The sequence below is a fragment of the Ascidiella aspersa genome, chromosome 5, assembly GCF_963924565.1.
Source record: "Ascidiella aspersa chromosome 5, kaAscAspe10.2, whole genome shotgun sequence".
Classification (NCBI taxonomy): domain Eukaryota; kingdom Metazoa; phylum Chordata; class Ascidiacea; order Phlebobranchia; family Ascidiidae; genus Ascidiella; species Ascidiella aspersa.
The window spans coordinates 29,756,751-29,769,157 of NC_139451.1; the positions used below are offsets into that span (position 1 = coordinate 29,756,751).

Genomic DNA, 12,407 nt, shown 5'->3' on the forward strand with positions numbered 1-12,407 from the left:
AAAAATTGGATTTATAAAATATCTAACCATAAGGTATGCTTTACAAAGTGATTAAAAATGATTGGAACAAAGGGTAATTTGATTTGACTAAGCGCAATAATCTAATAACGGAAACAAAACAACAAACATTATTTTTTAAAGAAATTCATCTTGACATACAAAGTGCTTTTTGTTTGCTGTTTGTTCTTTTGTCATCCCTACACATGTGCTGTGGACACCGTGAGCATTGCACCCAATGAACTTTTGTAGGGTCATCACATATCCTGTAAGACATGTCCCAACAACAGAATCATATACTTGCTGTCGATATTCATATACATGATCCAGACTGCACAAGGCTTTGGCTTGAGCAAAGCCATTTAGAAAGAATACATGTACACTAGGACCCCACAGCTATCTGTGTCTGGTTGCAGAGTCCGGGGTGTGCTTTCCACAGAAGTCAGAGAAAATCCGACATGAGGTCATTTATGAAAGCAAAAGCGCACTTCTGAAACTCATACTTGTTTGGGTGCAAACCATTTGTACAGGATCTAGGTAAAGAAGCAGTCGCTTTTCAATGTTTACGGCAAGCACTATCCAATGTCGTCCACTTGGGTTCCACGGCACGAATATCCACTTCTTGTTAGAAAGAGATATTTGTGACCACAACCTCTTGATAGAGCCTTTCTGCTGTAAAATCAGAGCAACCATAGATCGTTGCGGCATACGCTGAGTTGCCATGAAAAGCCATTGACAATCTCATCGTATAACCACCCAGCACGAAAACTGTGATCATGGGATAGCAAAACAAGCAATTCTCCTCTGTTTATGTGTAGTGATTTTATTTGCAGAAGCGATATTGAATGTGGACCATTCTTTAACAAGACCTGGTCTATATTTTAAAGTTGAACAACATCAAGATTTGGCGTGATTTTTTGATTTTTTTGTGTTGAATTTTGCATTGTATTTGCATGCTCCCATCTTGATTAATTTGGTTTTGGCTGTTTACGAGGCAGCTCATCATGACAAGGACTGGTGGATGGACATTTTCTTTATTAAACTTTGGGAAAGTCTTACCAGCATGATGTTCACATGCCTCTGTAAGTGTTTTAATAATAGGCCTAACAGTAGTGAGATTTTGCTCAACTTCTTTCAGAGTATTTTCTGATGTGGCATTATATGCTAAATTTTTGATTTGTGCAAGTTGGTCCACAATGCTTTTGATGGTTTTGGAGCTAGGTATATCGTCAATTGTATTATCAGAATTACAAACAAAACTTGGATTAACGTCATGCTCTTCGGTATGGTTTAAACTTCTGTGTAGAGTTGAATCAGTTGTGATAACAGAGCGTTTAACAGAATTTTCTTTGCATTCAATTTGTCCACATTTTTGTCAAGTGTTAAATATACAGAATTATAATACCACTGAGGTAAGGTGTGCCATGAAACATCATCGAATATATTAAAAATGGCAAACATATGTTTACATGGCAAAACATTTTGGCGAAAGTCTTGTGTTGAGCCGAACTGAACGTTATATTTCTCGCTTGTTGAACTGCTTTCCACAGCAAAAAAACCTTAAAATATGTTTAGCATTAACAGTTGTGGACTGTGAATTCTTTGCATGCAGAACTTTACAATGGCATTTGGGCGATTTCTTAAATAAACTGGTACATTCTCATTGTATTTTCTGTACGACCTCTTAGGTTTGTTTCCTCATACCTGTTCCCTAACGCGGTTGCCAATACTTATTACAAAATTTCGAAAATAGATATCATATTCTGGTTAATGAACCTATCTAAGATAATAATTGAATCAGTTAAAGGGTCTGAACTGGTAAAAATATAAAGGTATATACAATTACCTTTGCTTTCCTTCTGGAAGAAATTCCTTGTGCAGAATCGTCATTAACCCTGACAGTGACTTGTCTGTTCGAAATCTCATGTAACATTCCTTTAGGACTCGGTTCTGCCTTTCTACGCCATTATTGGTTCTGATCGTGTTATCAGCTCGGTAAAGATATGCACATCGCTAAAATAAAACCATTACTATTAATCAATCAACTAAACTAGATGTAAATCAAACAACCTCCTTCTCTCTTAGCCATATATTCTCAAAATATCTTTGAAAAATATTGTTTGAACTCAATTTCGTTTTCAGTCTGAGCTACAGCTCTTATTAGTTGCAGAAGTTTATCTTTCCCATGCCTGCTCTCGTGAAAATCGCAAATTAATACCCTGCAATCTGAATAGAACATACTAATGGAATTATGTTATTCTTCCAGTCATAAATAACTTATTTGTTACCTGAGAAACCACTTTCAATTGCATTTATCTCAGCATCACACTTGTCCGTCATAAATAATGTAGGACTCCAATCAGGACACCATGATTTTAATATATTAAGTGCTTCTTTAATATCTGACTGTCTTTCATTTTGTGTAATAAAACTTGCCACTACCTGATATCCAATATTAGTTTTAACCCACAGATATCTTGCCCAAACCGAAGAAGCAATTTGCGCTGCTATGCAAATTGGTGGACAAATAACAATGCTTGCTGGCAGTCAATTATAGGTGCAGATTCATCAGCGTTGTTTGCGACCGTTTGTGAAGTACTTGTTTCTGCAATATATGGGCGGAACAATATCTTGTCATCGGTATGAGATTCTTCCTTCCATTGATCTGCCAACAGTTGGACATTTATTTGTCTGGTCAATTTTTGCAAGCCTGCGCCCTGTGAAAGACTTGCAAAAGTGATTTTGAATGTCCTTTTTTAGTGGAAAAAATCTACGATAAGAGCTCATTGGAAGGTCTTTATTTTTTTTAAATTCATGATTAACATATAAAATTAAGTTCTCTGGCACATTATATATCCCATTGTTCACCATTTCATCAATTTTTTCAATCAGCCTTTTGTCAATTTTATAACAAATTGCATAAAATCATACCAGCATAAAAGGCATAAAAGCAGCTAACAAACCTAAACATATTAAATAATACAAGCCTAAAAGTGTAACCCAACCTAATATACAATATACATCCAGAATGTTCATCGTCATTAGGAAATTCAACACAGCAAGCAGACTCCTTTACTAAAGTTTCTGTTTTTCCGTAATAGTTTAATAACATCAAATGAAGAAGTTTTGAAGCTCTTTGAAACAAAAACACACTAACTAAGCAAACTTTAATAATAAATTTTAGCCTTTATAAACCATACCTTGTATTGAGGAAACTTAAGTATTTCTTTAACAGTTATTTTTGCCTTACAATTCATTTTTTTTGAACACTGAAAGCTTCTATTGGTTTTAAATACTTGAGGATAATCTAACAACTGTTGAAAAATATAATTTTATTCAAATGAACAAAAAACATATATATTTCAATAAAAATGTAATACTAGACTTTGAATTTGGTATGAATTTTGGTTATTGTTTCTTTTTTTGTAATCTTTTCCATGTTGAAACCTTTTTCTTCGTTACAATATAAGGTGTAGATTTTTCATCCCATTAAGGGTTTTTGCCTAAATATTTTGTTCCTTTATGTTAGATGTTTGGGTTTCATCATCAGATGCATCAGTAGTTTTCTCAATGTCCTTAAAAAGTAACTAGATTGGGAAAGTGTTTTCTACCATAGCAATACAGTTTTATTACCAGTGCTTCAGAATTACGAATGGTTAAAAAATATCCTTCTATATTTTGTAAACTTGATTTAAAAAGGGAGGGAATTCCGGATGATTTTGCTGCAATTCCTTTAGTATCTACTAGTTTTCCATTTTGTTTCAGACTGATTTTTTACAAGTGTTTAAGTTAAAAAGTTATGGCCAGATTAATTATGTGGCCCGCCGATGGTAGGGCTTGCAGGAGGAACAGGCTGGCGCAGATTGGGCTCGGGGGTATGGTATTGTGTAATTAGATAAATATTTTGGAAGTGTGCCTAGAGTGAGTGAGTGGAAGGAGGTGGGGGTGGCGAAAAGAGTAGGAGGGCCTACACAAGGTGTGGGTATTTAAAAACAATGTAAGTAAAAAAATAGTTAAAATTCTGTGAGTATAAAAGGGTAAAGTGTTGTGCAATACGCCGGCCTGCTGGACCCCATGGGTGCGAAGAGGTGAAGTGTTGACCGCGCGGCGTCCGCGCCCTTTTGCCGTTGACGATGATTCGGCTGGTGTGGCGGACGGAACTGACGATAAACGAACGTTGAACGCAAGTATTTGGTAAGTTGGCCCCGGCTGCCGCGCGGTTAGAGAGTTGAGAGCACCTCGGCGAAACGGTCAGGAGTGGGTTTTGATTGGAGGAGGAGGCCAGCTTTAACATTGGAGTGCGAGGAGGGGTTGGCGGCGGGGCGTGGATAGAGCTGGGGTCAGAGCTGGGGTCAAAGGGCTGAAGTTTTCCAAAGTGATGAAGTGAGTGGGCTAGGTTGTTGGCTGATTGACGAACGTACTGTTGAGCTGAGTTATTTGCGGTTTGTGTGGTGCCAGTCTGCGCTTGCAAAGGATAGTTTAAGGTTTGGTAACAATCATCCCCCTGTACCAAGATTGCCACATTAGTACGTGGTGGCTGCACCCTTGATAGCCAGAGCATGCGACGGCCCGTGATGCCCACAAGGCGCTGAGGTTTCCACACAACTCCCTGTACTTTTGGTGCTTACGGGCCGCAGCAGCGGTAAGGGCATGTTGGCCGTTTTCGAAAGGGCACGCAAAGTCCACGACTAAAAGAACCTGTCGGCGCTCTCGACCATCAAGTCTGGCCGGAGGTTCTCACCCGTGGCATCGGCGTGCTCCCGGCAAACTCGGTCACAAAGAAACCTTGGTGACCTGAAGGTACGTGGCGCAACACTTCCCCCCTGTATGGCGTCGTGCCGAGATAGGATTCGGGGCATGACGGGATCGCAGTGGTTGAGTACGTGGGGAAGTGTCTCGGCCAAACTGCCGCATCTGCAGCACCTAACGTCTCTGACTGTCCCCCGTGAAATCGTTCCCGAACCTTCTTTGAGGCGTGCTTTCATCGCGAAAATGCGCTCTGGAATAGTCAGAGCCCCGGGGTTCTTCAACCAGTGGTTCGAATAACCGTATTGGGTGTGTGAGCCCCTACCGTCTTCCCCTGATCAAGATCGTGGAGTCCTGGTAAAACACTGCCCGGTTGCCGGGGTATAAACGTCTTGCCGCCAGACGTTGCACAAAACTGCCCATCAGCGCTCGGGGGACAACTCGCCAACAAGTCTGTTGCGAGGAACTTGGCCAGCTGAAGGGGCTCACTCTTTGCCTTCCCAATCGAAGTTGCAAAGTAAACTCGTGGATGAGGCTCATATACCTACCACCAACGTTTCGGTCTCTGAAGAGGCCCCTCCCTACTCGAAGTCCCGTACTAGCAACAAAATTTGTCATTTTTGGCCGGTCGGTCACCATTTTTGCTTTAAATTTTCGCTCCAATTTAATTGGATAAAGAGGAATTGCCACGGTGTGGGAATGTGGGCCGTGCGGAGAGAGGTACTGCAAATACCAGGACAACCCGTGAGCAGGGCGAAGCAAGCTTCGGCACCGTGCTCCCTGTCCAAAAATCAAGTTAATACAAAGAGCAAGCGAATCGCTTGCGTCCCAGGTATTAAACTGAGAAGAACAAACTTTTTGACTGTACACCGGGTATGCGACGAACTCACTGCAAAAAAACGAAGCGCGTGACATGGCTTGGGGTTTTGAGTAAGGGCGCTTAGGGGGCCCACGGCCGTGTAAACACTGCAAATGAAAACGGTTAAACGGGATGAAATTAAATACTGTAGGTTATTTAAATGGGAAAATGAAAGTATGGGGGGCCATGCCGATGTTCAAATACAAGGGATTTTGCGCAGACTGGCTCGACGAATATGTGGCAAAAGTGGGGGAAGGGGTGAGTGAATTTAACTTACTGACAGGACAGCAAAATGTTAAAAGATAAAAAATTAAGTGCGTTTTTATAAAAAGTTTAAAAATTTTCAGGTGCAATATATTTAAAAGGGTTAAAAAATACAAACATCGCATCAAAAAAATAATTATAATGGTGCGCGTGGGGTGGGTAAAAAAAAACTGCCACGGGTTTAATCCATGGTACCCCGACTGTGGCGAATAGTCCGGCCAGCCGGCCTCCCAATGGTGCAGCTGATTGGGATCTTGTGGAACCCGGCGGGGCCGCCGTGCCAAGTCGGCCCCATTGGGTAGGTTTAATTTGTATTCCGCCCCTGTCGCCGTTGCACTTGAACTAGTTGATAGTGTTGTTGTTGTCGGGGCGGAGATGTTGAAGTCAGAGGAGGAGGAGTTGATGCTCTCGGTCCCCGTAGAAAGGTGGAGGAGGCCGGTGAAGGGATGAACGATAAGTATGGGTGAGAGAGAGTAGCTAATGAAGAGCTGGTTGAACCTAACGTATGATGAAACAGATGGGGATGGGCTGATATTGTTGCCCCGCCGCCATGTTATGATTGTTTGGGTGTGGTGCCAGTTTGCGCTTAGTTAACGAGGTTAGGGTTTTGGGATGGACTCCAGCCATAAGACCGAGATAAGAACAACACCAACGTCAGAATAAAACACAATTCGGAATAAGTCATAAGGTCAGAATCAGGCCTAAACAACACTTTAACTAACCCCAAACCCCACCCCTAAGTACATCACTAACCCATTTTCTAACCCCCCCCCCATTACCCACCACCAACCCCAAACAGGACCAAAAATCCGTTGCCAAAACAGCGACGCCCTGACGGCGCCGGTCAGACAATGGCGTCCAAACTTTGGCACCAAAACGTCCGATGCCAACCTATGGCCCCCGATCGTCCCATACCCTTTACCCACGGGTTCTGGCGTTATTATGGCCATTTAGGTCTTCTTCCGATGAATTTAGGACTAATTCCGACGACTTTAGGCTTTATTCCGACGAATTTAGGCTTTATTCCGATGAATTTAGTAGGCCTTATTCTGATGAATTTAGACCTTATTCTGCAGATTTAGGTCTTATTCAGACGATTTTGATCTTATGCTGTACGGGATATTACTGCGTATTTGACTGTATTACGCGTTGTTGGTCTAAATACTATGGTTTTATTATTCTGCTTTAGGTATTTTTGCTTTTTAGGTCTTTTTGTGTGTTCTCTTTGGGATAATCCCCCTGCACCAAGATATTTGCCCTGCCTGCCGCAACAGGACGACGACCCGTAATGCCCAGGGAGGAGGGCGCTAAAGGTCGAATTGTGTGCCGGGCGCGATAATAAAGGTGTTGTTGACCCCCTGCTTCTTTGATGCACGGGCCAAACTTCCACACAGCTTCCTGTACTTGTCGTGTTTACAAGAGTCGCCGCCGCGGCCAGAGAAATTGGCCGTTGGTCCACAGAACCTGTCGGCGCTCTCAAGGATTAAGGTTCTCGTCCCCTGTATCTGCTGCAGTGTAAACGCCTCGTCGCAAGCGCCTAAGCTCGCGCCGCGTCGCTCGCTTGTAGTGTGTAAACCGGCCTTAACTTCTATCGCTAATTGTCCATTTTTGTATTTATTTCGCGTATTTAAACAACTCCTTTTCGAAGATCAACAGTTTGGATTTTAGGAGTGTAGCCTACTGACCTGTAATACAAAAATGCCTAAGCAAGCTTATCTTATCGCCAAAAGAAGTCATAAAAAATAATTTTTTTTTTTTGGTACTTCGCGTCGTCCACTCTTAATGTTAATCCAGATATACATGTTTTAATTGTTGATGATGACACGACACACGAGGAGGAATTGTCAAACTTAATCCAATTACAATCATTGGGTTTGGCTGAGTAGTGAAGTATGTTTTTCGTGACTGCATTACTGCACCTGTGCCCTTTCATTTGAACCGTGGCAATGTCAAGCCTAGAAGTTTAACATAATTAAATTTTTTTTTTTTTTACTTGGTAAACGAAGTTAGAAAAGGACTAGTAGTGTTCAGTTGTTTGCCAACCATTTGTTGAAAACAATAAAAGTGTTTCTTTAGCGACCTGACCGAATATTGGCCAAACATATATTTTTCGGTGACATTTTAAAGTTGAGAAAATGTGTCGACTTTGGCCCATTTGGAACCTGTTTTTGCGGCAAGTTCAATGAAACAGATAAGCATTTATATATAGCAACTTTACTCTTTAATGCAGCTTATAGATTAGTTAGCGGCTTGAATAACCGCGTTACGTTATCGTTGAGTTACACCTCTTATTTGCAAAAATAGTTTTTCAAATCAGCAACGAGTTTATGGTTGAAATCTCTAGTAAAAGCTAGCAAAAATAGACTCCAAACAAATGCGGTAAACATGAAGATTTTTACTAAATCGAAAATTTTAACAGACCCACACTAATCATAAATATTATTCGTCGTTCTTGCGGATTGACTCACAAACTACTGAGCTGTGAAACAGAAAAAAATGCACATTAGAACTAACTACTAGTCTTTAATGGTTTGTGCAAAACACCCAAAGTGTTCGCTTGCACAATTCGTCCATTTGGTATTTAAAAATACTGCACTCACTTCATTGTTTTTAGTAAAAGGCAGCAAACATTCGTGACGTCAGCGTAAAATTACAAACGGGCCAATGAGAAAATGGCATTGTCTTCTCTATAAAATCTTTTCGCAGGTCTTTTTTTTTGCTTTGCCGTTTATAAATTATCAAGCTACATTGTAACAACATGTTGAAGACAAAAGTCGGCCGCAAGTTTTAAGCTCAAGATTTGTTTCGCTATTATTTTTTTTTAGAAGCCGGAACTGCAAAAAACTCAGCTACGAAGAGAAATGCTTGGAAACCATCGGAGTCCGTTTATATGTTTTAAACCTTTTCGGTTTTGTTCAGCAAGAGTTGCTTGTTTCTGGTTTTCTTGGAATGGCCTTGTTAAACTAACTGCCGCTACCCCAAAGTTTGGTTTGAAATTGTCATATTGAATGAATGACAAAGGTCATTTAGAAAACAAATCTGTGTTTTTTGCTGTATTCACATTGTTACTATATGGCCTTTTACATACAGCACAAGTCATGTCACGTTTTATTTTCTTAAATTACACACAATAATAACAGGCTACTGCTGCTAGCCACAACAACACTTGACCAAATTGCCAAACATATCTTTGCCGGCGACATTTGTCAATTTTGGCAAGGGTGCGAGCCCCGTTCGAACCTGTAGGTTCCTTTGGCATAACTCTTCGTCAACAAAAGCTGAAAAACAAAGAAAGTCACATCACTTTTAGGGTTAGATATATTTTTTAAATTTTGTTAAAGCTTGCAAAACACAATTTCCAATGTATAAACTTACACCATACTCAGCTTATAGTAAGGTTTAGAGGTATCTGGTTAAAGTATAGTTAAAGCTTGAAAAACAATTTACTAATTTTTCTAATTAATAAAAAACTCTCCAGATAAGAAATTTTTATTTCTGAGGGCTCGTGGGTGGGGTGGGGTTAGCAATTTGCTAACTGGATCTTTGGTTTTAAGCTTATCTTTTTTCCCAAATTGCATTTGATAGTTTGCCAGAAGTTCCGGAAAGGAAAAATCTTCAACGGCCGCCACCTTTGTTGCAATCTTCTTCCATTAACATTTTGGCTTCGTCGGGAATTTCGGTTTCTTCGACGCCTTTAGGTAGGTAACAGGACTCCGACCCAGCATGGTGAACAGCCCATGACGGTGTGGGCAGTTCGAATTGCCCCTCTCGGTTTGCCATATGTCTATTTTTTGTTGTCGTGAAGGCCCCTGAAGCCGTCGTCTTGCTTTTGCCTAAGTTTTCTGAAAAGGAGTTATCCAACGGATTAGGTAACTACATGAATTGACGACTCCATCTTTTCGTTGCTTGTTGCCAAACATGGCGCACAGTGAAATAACTGCAAAAACAAAACGACTTTCTGCGACGACAGCACATGGATTTTATACGATCGTAAATTTCTTTGAACTGGTACCAGTCACAGCTCATTTGCATATTTATAATTTGTTTTTTTCATTCAAAGACACTATGGCACTGTAGTGCCATAGTACCGTCATCTCATTATCATATTAATTATTTTTTTTATTTTTATTAGTTCGGAGGGTCAAGCGAACTCCTCAATAGCCCCTCTGGTACTGGTACTGACACTTTTATTAGTGTTCCTTTTTGTAGCACTAGAATTTTTAGTACCACTTTTATTACTAACCCAAAGTGTCAGTACCAGTACCCGCAATAAAACAACATACACAATTACAATATTATTCGGCCATTGCTTCTTCTAGTAAGTTGACAAACTGGAAGTCTTCCCTTGTGAGACTATGTTCTTCTTCTTGTTGGCACATACACTGAGCGTTTCGACCATTATGCTCGCATTTGCGCCCATCTACAATTACAATTTTATACCGGATTCGGCCATTGCCTCCAACAAATTTACAAATTGGAAGTCTTCTTCCGTTAGTGTTTTTTCTTCTTCATCCATTCTTTTTTCTTGTGCACATGTGCATTGTGCGCACATGTGCGTCCATCGTCATAGAGGTCTTCTAGTGAAGGTTCATCCGCGAAGCCCGTGGCAATCTCTACACGTGATGTCTTCGCGGATGGCTCTTCTACTTCTTCCTGGCTTGAAGGGCATGATCTTTTACTGCCTCTTGAGCTGCAGCTGCTTTGTGTGCTTTCTGGTTGCTCTTCGTCGCTGTCGTCTTCTGCTATTAAATGTGCGACGTTTCGGACATATTCCGCAATTTGCACCAATGATGGCTGGACGGCCATTTCCCTTTATTCCAGCTTGTGCACTATTTCTGTTGTTAGTTGCATTAGTACTTCGTCCGTTAGGTCGCTTGTTATTCGTTTCTGATTGCCTAATTCCGGTGTCGTGCTGTCGTGGGTCCATTCAGCCGTGACGAATCTGCGCCGCATTGGCGCCATTTCCTCGAGGCCCGCCATTTTATAAAGTGGATTTGCCGCGTTGGTGGTGACAAATGCGCATGTCGCCTCGTTGTCCTGGTGGGTCTTTGCACTCCATGCGTTGTGGTGCATGAATTTTACGGCGGCCAGCAGGGCGTCGTTATTAAAGAACGCGTTCCCGGCGTCATCCACTTTCAATACTTTATGGCGGAACCTCAAAGCCATTTGGCCAAGCCAACGCCTTGCGAGTCGTTGGTTAGAATTGACGCGTATTCCACGGGGAAGAACCATTTTCCCAGGAACGTCTTCCCTTTTCCTGCGATGCCGTGGAGCATAATGTGGGGCGTGTATTCTATGCCCCCTGCCTGTACCAGGATTAGTAGCAGCTCATCAGTCGTCAGCTGATCGCCGTTATATTCCACGTTTTTGGCTTGTTTGATTATGTTGTAGATTGCCTCTTTCGCTTCATTGGTTTTCCATATTGGCACTTGGTGTTTGGCTAGTTTCTTTAATACTCTTTTCAACTTATTCTTCTTTTTCCCAAATGTTACCTGATTGTATGCCCGTTTTGCTAGCAGTTCGGGAAATGAGAAGTCGCGTTCGAACAGGGCGCTCTTTGTATAGGTTCATTGAGGGTTTTGTATCGAACTCCTTGGCGACCTCTTCGGCTATTTTTTGCCACTGCCCTTTTACTGCGCCTAGGCCCTTCTTCATCCATTCCTTTGCCTCTTCTGGTATGTCGACCTCTTCGGCGTGTTTGTATACATAGGCAACCCATGCCGCTTGGTCCTTGACCGCTGCCACGTACGTCAAGGTAAATCCTATTTTTTTCAGCTCTTCCGCCACTCTTCTTTGTTATGGCCGCCAGCTGATGACCCGCCCCCCGACTCTTCATGGTGAACAGCCCATGATAGTGTGGGCAGTTGCTGTTCCCCTTTTCCATGGGGCCGACATAGATCGTGTACCTGTCCGTTTGCGTTATTCCAGGTTTTCCATTCACTGCCGTGAAGGCCCACTTTCGGCCTCTAGTTTTTTCCGGTCTCTTCCGTCCCATTCATTATTATATAGTGTTATCAAGTCTTCTGTCAACCTATTTATCCTTAAAGTTCTCTGTAAAGCAGTACCGTTTTTCTAAATTTGTAAAACTGTACAGTCGACCTAAGTGTTCAAATTTATTTTGGTTTGGCTGTTTGTTTAGTTAGTTACACCAAAAATACAGTTGTTTGTCCAATAGTACAATTATTTGTGAAAGTGACCAATATAGTTAATTTGATACATGTCGAGAATATTTAGATTCAATACAACCAGGAATTGGAAATTGTCTAAGTCTAATTTTAGATTGCCAACTGTCTCCTTAGTCTAATTATTGTGGCAACTGTCGAGTCGGTCGATATTAAATTAATAATAATTCTGGGAAACAATGCCTAAATTGACGAACAAAGGGTTCGCAACGGTCCAATAATCCAACACAGTCAAGGAAGATAAACAAAAATTCCAAATTTGTTAAGTACAAATTCGCTGAAGGTTGGTGGTCACTTGCCAACTGTTAAAATAACCGATAAGAAAATTACAGGTAAGTGATGTTCCTAATTGTCCAATA

General features: G+C 41.3%; 1 pseudogene; it reads right to left on the reverse strand.

The window, feature by feature from the left end:
* Positions 1 to 5,439: 5,439 nt before the first annotated feature.
* Positions 5,440 to 5,620, reverse strand: LOC146146281 (U2 spliceosomal RNA; annotated as a pseudogene).
* Between the last annotated feature and the right edge of the window lie 6,787 nt (positions 5,621 to 12,407).